This window comes from Mchenga conophoros, linkage group LG5 (genome assembly GCF_057382185.1).
Source record: "Mchenga conophoros isolate Kocher_MC1m ecotype Shallow Benthic linkage group LG5, M_conophoros_male_GT1.1, whole genome shotgun sequence".
NCBI classification, from domain to species: Eukaryota; Metazoa; Chordata; class Actinopteri; order Cichliformes; family Cichlidae; genus Mchenga; species Mchenga conophoros.
In genome coordinates, this window is record NC_140530.1 from 9,379,230 (window position 1) to 9,390,747 (window position 11,518).

Consider the following 11,518-nt stretch of genomic DNA (forward strand, 5'->3'; position numbering starts at 1 on the left):
CCTGTTATGGATGGGCTAAAAACACAGAACAATCAGGTGTTGCAATAAGATGCAACACAAACCGAGGAGCACATTGCAGGCCTGACAGCAGGAGGTCCATCACTCCTCCGAGACATCATTTACATTGCAATCTGCATTCATAACTGTACATTCCAAACACACAAATCTCTCACATCTGAAATCCAGGCTGCATCTTGCTGCTATACATCATCGTTCATGTGATCTGGACACCCCAGAGGCTTAAATATTCCCTTAGCAAGTGGCACACAACCAGATGCTTTTAGCAGCCGCCAAAAACCTTCTGGTATAAGTCTAGCTGGATATCTGACCACTGTTCCTGAGAGATTTGGCAGAGCTCATTCATAGGACACTGAGAAAAAGTTTACACAGGTTTATTTACAGGTTGCTAAAAGTGCAGAGAAAAAAACTGTCTGAAATGCAGTGGCTTCTAGGCTGCATATAAGTCTGTGTACACACACACACACACAGTCACATTTACTGGAGGTGAGGTCTGCAGAGAAACAGAGATTAGAGCAAACTGACAGGAAGCATTAACAGCAGGGATGGCAAAACAAGGCTTATGAAGCTCTGATCCCTTTTTCTACAACTGTGTTAAAAACTGGCCAACTACCCCAAGCTTCATTCATTGCACTCATGGTGGACATCTACTGGCAACAGTGGTTGTTGCACAGCCAAATCTGACTTCATTTGATAGGTCGTTGTTGTTTATACCCAGCACTAAAGACATCTGGCTGAGTAATTCCATCTATAAAATAATAATAAAAAACATAAAAAATATAGTGAAATAGGTTTGTCATTGATTGTAAATTACATAATTGACATGGAGGATATTACATAATGCAATGAGGCAGTACGTATGACTATGTTGTGATGTGTTTATATACAAACCCTGCCCTGATGTCGTCAGTTCATTGTTTTCACCCACATTCCTTTATCTCATTTCCCAATATTCATCTCACCATCTTCCCATATTTATTTCCCAGTGAGTAGGAAGGCAACTCTTGAATAATATGCCACCATGAGTATATTATATTTGAATAAATATGGAGAATAAACTAATTCTGTAGCACCAACTGTAAATATTCCCACACTTGGGAACGTTTCATCAATGGCTCTATTATTGAAAAGTCCAAAATACACCAAAGCAAAAGCTATTAGTAACGCTCAGTGCGCGTAGCACAAGATGTGAAACAGTGAATCAGTCATCTTAAGTACACCGAGTGTAGCTCTGGCCCACTGCTTCACAATAAACAAATTAAAAGCTCCATGGTGCTGAAGGTCAAAAACTCTACTGGGAACTTCTGATTGGAAAAGGGAGGAAAACTTTCATTGATTTTTATTCACATATTAGACACACAGGCTGTGTGTGCTGACTGCACAGGCTCAGGCTGAAGCAGTGCAGCGCCTGGCCCTTTTTCAGGTACCACTAAAGTTACAATGTCACTATTAGATGCCAGTAGATTGCAGTCAACTGAATTCAATTCTCTTAACCCTCCTAACTCCTGTAAATCCTGCATTTGTAACTCTGCAAAAAGCTGACAAACTGAGAATAGACTTAAGTAACAATGAGTAATATTTAATTTCTTTGACAGGTGTTGTTCAACACACCTATTTACAACGTGGCTGTGAAGATCTGCTGGCATCTTCCGGTGAGTTACTGTGACACCTACAGACCATCCACCTCACACCTAAAAACCTGTTTGTGATGAAGTGTAAATACTTTGAGAAAGCCTCTCTTTTGCTTTGCTTTGAAGGCTTTGGGAATTTGAATTCCCAAAAGATTTAGAAGAAAAAGAAGCCAAACCTTTTCTGAAACTGGAAATTTATTTTATTCATTATGTTCACATAACCTCTAACTGAGGCTACGTCCACACGTACCCGGGTATTTTTGAAAACAGATTTCTCTGTGCGTTTGCACCTTTCGTCCACACGTAAACGGCGTTTTTGGTCACTGAAAACGGAGATTTTTAAAAAATCCGTCCAGGGTGGATATTTTTGAAAACTCCGTTTTTGCATTTACGTGTGGACTAGAAAAACGGAGAAAATGCAGCATCAAAGGTGTGCGCATTTTTTGACGTCACACTGTGCGTTATTGTTTCGGTGAAATGAATTTCTACAATACTGTTACTGTTAATTGTACTCTCTGCAGTGTTTAAATGCTTACATATACACACAGTTACTGTCCCTCCACACATACGACTCGGTTCTGCTTCTATGCCCCAGCTTTGTTTACTTTTTCCCACCGAGGCTTCTAGACTTCTGATTGGCCAACATTTCTGCACGGTTAGGAATATATCGCCACCTGTTGCTTTGGCATGTTCCTAGCAGCGTTTTCCTTCATTTCTGCGTTTACGTATGGACGGGATTATTTTTTAAAACGAAAACGGAAAATCTCCGTCTTCAAAAATACCCGTGTACGTGTGGACGTAGCCTGAAACTGTACCGATGTGGGCATTAAACATAATTAATAAAATGAGGGACAGAGTTTCAAGCCTGAATCCTGCTTAAGTTTCCAGAGGCCATACCTCCTAAATTTCAGTGATTCGCAATTATTAACAGTCCAGCTACAGTGTTTCAATATTTCTGTGATTCTTTAAATAGCTTTAAAAGATAATTCTTCTAACTTTATTTTACCTAAACTCCTCAGCAATGCCAGAAATGACATCCAAACCCTTAAAGAGAAGCAGCAGGAAGCATAAAGCTCCAAACTGCTCACAGCACATGAAGTGGTAATAGAGGTAGTTCCCCCGTGTCCTTCTGGGAGCTTCCTCCTTGCCCCCTTTTGAACATGGCCTCCCAGAACCTCAGCATACTCTCCAGCATTGTCACAAAAGCCACTTTGGCTCAAGTCTCTAAAACCCTCAGAGACATGGAAAGCCAGGACATCTTCTCCTTTTCCATCAGAGATGACATGGTCCAGACTGTCCTGAGGGAGATCAGAGAGAAATATCCAGAAGAAATTCTACTCAACAAAATTGCAAACTTTGCACCAGAGCTTCTCAGAACAATTGTGGACGTAGCAAAGAACACCATATGCAAGATCTTCAAGCCCCCTTTTGGAAGTCCACCAGTGTCTGATGTTATTCCAAATGAAGAACCTTCTTCTAAAGGTCTGCCAATGTCTAATGTTCTTTACACTGAAGAACCTCCTTTTGAAACTGAGTCAGAATTTTAAAGGGTCCTTAAGGGTTAACTTCACTAAATCCTACAAGGACTAAAAACATTTGTTATGCACTGGCTGAGCATTTTATGTAGGCTAAAAAATCATGCAAAATATATTCAAATAGTTGAAATCATCTAAACTATCACACCCCAACATATAGCATAAGTGAAAAAGTGAAAAGCAACTATAATTGCTATAGACAATTATAGCTTGGAGTGTATGAAGTTGTAGAATTCCATTTGCAGAGATAGGCATTATTGCTAAACGTTCAAGGATGCATAAACCATCACAATCAGAAGCACATATTCCACGTTTGTTTTTTGTCCTTTTTACTAATATTCAAAAGAATATTCTTGCTAACTTTGGTTTCCAATTAAATGTAATTTGGTGTAAACAATGAAAAACTAAAAGGGAAAACACGTTTCCAAAAGTTGAAGAGAGCACTGAAAAAACGATTTTACAAAAAGAAAATCGCCACTTCAGAGGGACCTGACAATGAGAGTGAAAGGCAATTATATGCCTCTTCGTAGTCAATGCTAACTGACAATGAGGTTGTGCAGGATGCTGCCATTATGTACACTTGGGTTTTAAGGGGTATTTATTATTTTCTTCTTTTTTTTTGGGTTGTATGGAAGCCCCAAACGCAATTTCATTGTTCTTGACAATGACAATAAATAAATAAATACTAAATATACTAAATGAAAGATCAGCTGTCACTACCAGTGATGTCAGAGAGCCCCCTTGACACGACAAAGAAAACGTCTAGTCAGAAATTATTGGATGAGAAACTTGAAGACTTGGCAATAGGACACCACGAACATGACGAGATAAAGGCTGGTCATCCGATCACTGATAGCGTGTTGTCAACAAATATCTGTGAGAGAGACACGGAGGATGATGTGGTGTTAAAATGCTCAATCAACAATCTCTTTATTCCATACGACACTTTGAGCATTACGTCCGGATGGGAGATTTGCATAGGAGGGTGTCCAGCCAATCTCGAAGTGTCTGACCGTTTCTCACATTCTTATAGTTTCAGCCCCCTCCAAACTAAGCATGCACATTATTTCTCTCTCTCAGTGAGGCTAAGTTACGACCTTGGCTGTCTGTGCAGTATGTTTTGTTCTTTCTAATCAGACAAATAAAGCCATGATTCTCTGCAAACAGTATTTCTTATACATCAGCAGTATAATGAATGAGCTTAATGAATTTCCTCAAAATTGATGTGCTTTGTGAATAGTTGGAGCCACCTGGTGGACAAATACCGCAACTGCAACTGTTAAGGTTCCAAATTGCATGCACAGCACATGCAAAGGAAAATACTCCCAAGCTGGTGGTAGGTGCTTGTGAGCAATGCTGTTGTCAATTTTGTATGTGTATTGATGAAAACATTCTCATAGTGGCAATTGTCAACAAATGTATTTTGATTTTTAAGCAGTACTAGCATGTATCCTGAAAGTTACAGGCATTTTGATGCATGGGTAGTAATTTTATTCACGAGTAGCATTTTTAGTTAGCATGCTAAGCTAATACTCGTTAGCTAGTTGGGTGCTTTTTGACTTGCATTCAGCTCTAATTTTTCTCTATGAGATTGTAATTGTTCTAATTCTTGTTAACAGAACTGAACGTTACAGTTGCTTTTCACACTGTTGACGACTGTGTGCTGTTTTTTTTGTACCAGGTAGGCGCTGTTAAGTACAAGTTTTAGTTGATGCTGTTGTATAGAAAGAAAATGATGAACAATGATGTTTGTTTTATTATAGAAGAGCTGTTTTTATATGTTATTGTTGTTGTAGGTTAGGAAAAAGGAGATATGATGTCTCTCATCTCTCAGTTACCATAGGGAGAGAGGTAGATAAATAATACTGCCACTATATAATCACAGGTTTGGTTTCAGCTAGAGCTGGGCGATATGAGATTTTTTCATATCACGATATGTTTTTTTCATTTCAGGCGATAACGATATATATCACGATATAAGCCAAATAACTATATTTGTAAGATTTAAATGTGCCGTTGCTCACAAGTAAAATGTGAAATAATCAGCAGCTTGTTTTTATTTAAATATTTATTTCCCATAATAAGTTCAACAGGGTAGATGTACTTAAGGAACATGAGACTTTTTCAGATAAATAAAGGCAAATATTACAAACTACACAAAAGGCAGCCGCTAAAGCGTTTAAGTTTCAAAATAGAACAAACGAAACAGACTACTAAATTGTCAATTCCACTTAGAAACAAAATATTAATTCTAAAAATATGTTTTACAGAAGAACAGGCAAAACTGACTAACTTTTGTCAATATCAAATAAACTGAGAACTAAAAGGAAATTCTCAATCTCTCCTTGTTGTATAGCTGAGCTTTTCAAACAGTTTTAACAGTTACTTTAGTCTGACAAAAGCCGAATGACGAATTAGCGCTTTCAGTCAGAGACTGAGGCTACGTCCACACGTACACGGGTATTTTTGAAAACGGAGATTTTCCGTTTTAAAAAATAATCCCATCCACGTTTTAAAAAATAATCCCATCCACACATAAAGGGAGAAATGAAGGAAAACGCTGCTATGAACATGCCAAAGCAGCAGGTGGCGCTAGATTCCTAACCGTGCAGAAATGCTGGCCAATCAGAAGTCTAGAAGCCTCGGTGGGAAAAAGTAAACAAAGCTGGGGCACAGAAGCAGAACCGAGTCGTATGTGTGGAGGGACAGTAACTGTGTGTATATGTAAGCATTTAAACACTGCAGAGAGTAGAATTAACAGTATTGTAGAAATTCATTTCACCGAAACAATAACGTGGCGCAGTGTGACGCATGCACCAGTTTATTGTATTTCCAGACTTGCTTTCGGCACAATTTACAGTGCATGCTACTCTGTTTTTTGTCAGACTTGAAATAGCCGAAATACCTTCACACTACGGAACTTCTATGGCTCTTCCGTTCGACAATCTCTCCGGCGTTGGAACCATCATCTGTTTTCTCTTCGGTCACGCTCGGTTGATTTTTCTAGTCGGCACACTCATTTCCTCGATTACGCGCTGCTTCCCAAACAAACACACGTGCGGCTTGGCACTTGTGCTGTACGTAACAAGTCACGCGACGTGACGCTGCGGCTGTGATTGGTTCGGCTCTGCGCTACTTAATTTGGATTGGCTGACTTTTTTTTTTTTTTTAAGAGGACAAGAGCGGCGAGGTCTATCGCGATAGTTTAATTTCTCTATCGAGTAAAAGTTATATCGCGATACATATCGTTATCGTTCTATCGCCCAGCTCTAGTTTCAGCTAGAACTTTTAAAGAAAGACTTTGTTGATGTTGTGTTGTATAAATATATATTCATCTTTTGTTACGTGTTATGTTTCGATAAAAAAGGAAAATACTCCCAAGCTGATGAACTGAATGTTGCAGTTGCTTTTCACACTGTTGATGACGACTGTGTGCTGTTTTCTTTGTACCAGCTGCCAGAATAAAGAGGGAGCCCAGAGTAAGGGCAAGTCCAGTTTCGCAGTGCCATCCTTTCTACATGGGCATATGACACCACATGCACCATAGACTCACAGAACAGCAATAGTTACACATTTTATTTATAGGCAATATATATATTTATATACATATACACATACATATATATATAAATTATTGCTGTTAGTGTTTATTAGTATTAACAAGATTAACACTCCTTCTTCCTAGCAGTTCATATCTCGCGATGCAGGGTCCGCTGTTTTGCATGTCTTCCTCCACTTCTTCCTATCCATGGCGTCTTCTGGTGTAACATTCGCAGCCTTCATATCATCTTTTGATTCGGTCCATCCAGTGATTTTTTTGGTCTTCCTCGTGGCCTGTTGCCACTGTCTAATTGCTGGGCTGTCTTTGCGATAGAGTTTTTATCACTACGGGCAACATGGCCGTACCATTGGAGCCTCGCCTCCCGCATCTTGTCTGTGATCGGTGTCACTCCCCATCGTTTCCTGACATCTTCGTTTCTCGCTCGGTCTAGTCGTATGAGACCCAGAGGCCACCTCAGCATCTTCATCTCCATGGTGTGAAGGGCTTGTTCGTGCTTAGTCATCGCTGGCCAGCACTCTGACTTACAGTTTTGTTCCTCAAGATCCAATTGGTGATTTAAGTGTTCCAGAAATTTTTTGAGCAGTGTGTTTTGCTGATTTCTTTACATTGACACAGAAAGGTGGTAAGGAGAATGGTATTTTGTTAATGTGCTAGATGGAAGTTTGACTGGGAGGCTAAGGTTATGGAAGAATCACAGATGTACTGCAGCACATCAACTTCCACGAATTGTTTCTTTATATCTTTAATGTCAATTTCTTCATTCAGACTAATTTTTATCATTCTCTGCAAGTCCTTCTGCCTCTTTCCTATTTGATATCAAAGGGTTTTCAGTAGATTGGTCACTTGCCTTCATCATTCTTTGGTCTTAATGACCAGTGGGCAAGTGTTGAACTATCTGAATCTATCTGAATTGAAGAGCCACCTCCACAGGACAAGACTCAGCAGTCCATCTGCATCTTAAGGATAAAGGACACTCTTTCGAGGATGACAATGTTCACATTTTGGACAGAGAGGACAGATGGTTTGAAAGAGGAGTGAAAGAAGCCATCTATGTCCACTGTGAGCGACCATCTTTGAACAGAGGCGGTGGTTTACAACACCAACTGTCTGCCATCTATAATCCAGTTTTGAGTTCCCTCCCCAGACGCCTTAACGCCCACTCACATCCTGGGCCATCTGACCTCAGGAAATCGCATGATAAGGTGGGGCCAGGTTTCACAATGAGCTCACCCGAAACCCTGGCTGATTGGGACCCACACCCATTTTTACACCTTGGCTCAGGCGATTAGAGGATCATCAGGGGGTCCTTTTGTCCCTCTGTGAGGGGATTCTCCCACTAGGTTTAAATCTGGGACTCCCCACCATTTGACCTTAGAACTGAAGAAGCTTCTCGGATGAGAGGTGAAACGTCTTCAAGCAACTTAAAGAAGTCCAGACGCTTTTTTTTTGCAAGCTCCTTTGACAACTATCTGAATCAAGTAATTCTGATTTGATGTTTCCTTCAGCAAGATGTCTGACAGCACTGGCTCTGTGATGGTTGCACCATCATGAATCAGAGCTGATTCAGGAGGGGGATCTAATAATCCATCTTCAGGTGCGTCTGAAGCAATGACTGTAGAAACATGGACGACGCGACAGCTCCCCAAAGATGACGGCAAAACGTCTCTATCGTCCCCTGGTGCCTGGCTGCAGTATAGGTCATAAACCCCGCCTTCTTCTGGATGAATAATCTCAGTTGTTCTCCTGACTGAAGTTTGTATAGCATCTTGCTATGCGATTGCATTTGTCCCTGACCACCAGAATCCCTCACGTTAATTTTTATCGAGTGGAAAAAAAGTTGGCGTTCATCCTCCAGCTTCACTCTGTTAATGTTATGCTAACATAGCTGTGTCGCTAGCAATCACGTAGCACAACATTATATACCAGGTAGTCCAACTTCAATAACCCTGCAAACGCCACTGCTGTTTAGTTTTCTGTCTTCATTTATGTTGGAAGTGGTAACAGAGCTGTACGTTTTAATTAGTTTCAAAAATCTCTCAGTCAGAACATGGTATGTCATGTTTAGGTGGAAACTAGCGAGCTAACTTCCTGTTAACTTGTAACTCCGTTAAATTTAATAAATTTTGTTTTCATGGATGCCTGGATGTTAAACTTAATTGTTACACCTGGTAAAGCAGCAACGCTGATCATTTTATTAAAGATGAAATAATTTAGATCATTTTTAACTCTCAGTGTTCTTTGACTTTGGGGCCTGAAGTGGACGGAGTTTTGGACCCAGATTACTCCGCGAAGCTCCTCACTATGGCAGCCGTAATGCTCTGACAATCCATCAAGCAGTGCGGCTTACCAAAGTTGTACTAAAACATTTTTTAACAGATTTCTGCACGCCCAAATCGGTTCGAGGTCAGTAAGCACAACCAGAATTCATACATAAGGCACACTCTCGATTTTTGAGAAAATTAAAGGATTTTCAGTGTGCCTTATAGTGTGGAAAATACGTTATACAGAAGAAAAGAATATATCGCGATATATATCGTTACTGCACGTGCTTCAAATTACCGTACTTTCTGGACTATAAGCCGCTACTTTTTTCCTAGGTTTTGAGCCATGAGGCTTATACAAAGGTGTGGCTATTCTGTGGATTTTTCTTCCACCAGTAGGGGGACTCTAACCAGAATTAGAATAAAAAACAAGATAGATGAAAAATCAATGCAAAGAAGAATACCCTACTTTTTCTTTAGCAGATAGAACACGCACAACAAATTACCAACTGGTAACCATTTTCAAATCCTCGCCCCTTCATCATGGAAACCACACGAAGAAGTTCGTATGATGCAAGTTTTAAGTTGAAGGCCATCGATCTTGCTATCCAGGAGGAAAACCGCGCTGCTGCACGCAAGCTTAGCGTCAATGAGTCTATGGTGAGACGTTGGAGGCGACAGCGGGAAGAGCTCATGCAATGCTAAAAGTCGAGAAAAGCTTTCAGAGGACATAAAAGCAGGTGGACTGAACTTGAAAATGTCCTGGAGGAATGGGTGAACACACAGAGAGCAGGTGGCCGAGGTGTATCCACTGTACAGATCTGACTGAAAGCCAAAACAATCGCCCGCGAAATGAATATTAAAGATTTCAAAGGTGGGCCGTCATGGTGTTTCAGATTTATGAAACGTAAAAACCTGTCCATCAGGGCACGGACCACTCTCCGTCAGCAACTCCCCCCGGACTATCAGGAAAAAGTAGAAACCTTCCACAAATTCATTGAAAAAAAGATACAAGAAAACTCCATCGGACCAGACGATATAATCTGCCTCTGACTAGGACCGTTAACAAGACAGGTGCATCATCCATGTTGTTGAAAACAACAGGCCATGAGAGGACGCACTTCACCTGCGTTCTGGCATGCACGGCATCCGGACAAAAACTTCCACCAATGGTGATTTTTAAGCGCATAACTATGCCGAAAGAACAACTCCTGAAAGGCATAGTGGTCAAAGTTAACACCAAAGGGTGGATGATAGAAGGTCTAATGAAGGAATGGTTAACGGAGTGCTATGGGAAGCGCCCGGGAGGATTTTTTCACTGGAAAAAAGCACTGCTTGTTTTGGATAGCATGAGGGCCCACATCACAGATTCTGTGAAAGCAGCGATCAAGAAAACAAACTCCATTCCAGCTGTGATTCCTGGAGGTACAACAAAGTTTTTGCAGCCACTTGACATCAGTGTAAATCGGGCATTTAAAGCTGCACTACGGGTTGAGTGGGAGACTTGGATGACAAGCGGTGAAAAGTCATTCACAAAAACTGGCCGCATGCGAAAAGTATCCTTTTCTGATGTCTGTCAGTGGATTCTAACAGCGTGGAGTGCTGTGAAAGAATCCACCATCACCAATGGGTTCCGAAAGGCTGGACTGCTGCGCGAAGAGAGCGGCGCACCTTCAGAGCCAACTTCACCGGAGGATGACAGTGACACGGAGAGCGAGACTGATGGAGACAGATGTGATGAAGCGCTTCTGAGCCTGTTCAACTCCGACACTGAAGAAGACGACTTCATGGGTTTCAGCGAAGATGATTAAAGTGACTTGTGGTTTCAAATACAGGAAAAATGGAGGTAAATAAATAGCGGTTATTTTCTCTTGGTTCTGTTCCGTTTTAATAAGCAAAGTTGCTGCCGTGTTAAAAGGCATTGTTCGGAAAGAATCTGTTCAGGTACATACTAGAGATGGCACGATACCACTTTTTTATGTCCGATACCGATATCATAAATTTGGATATCTGCCGATACCGATATGAATCCGATATAGTGTTTTTTAATCAACAAAACTGTTTTTTTTTTAAATATCTTGCTGCATTTTGTATAAGTTCATACTCAAGCTTAAAACAACAACTACACTAAAGCTATTCTGTTATACCTATATGCAAAAAAAAAAAAATTTCATAGTTCAGCAATACTGATCAATCTAATAAACTTAAACCTACACCATCCTCCCTATTCTGGTATTTTAAAGAGTACTTAGCGTAAATATTAAGCAACCTAACTAATAGGGTTCCAACTCCCAGCAACAACAAAAATAAATAAATAAAAAATAGGGAACCACCCCTCACACTCCACCTCATGATGCTTAATCAACGTAATCAACCTTAATTTGATGCAGTGTGGAAAAAAAAATGCACAGAAATCAATTATTTTTCAAGAAATATTAAATAGATTCAACATCTTTCTTCAACAAAATTGCAGACTGCACAGATGGTACCTTCCCAAAGGAAAAAGTACTA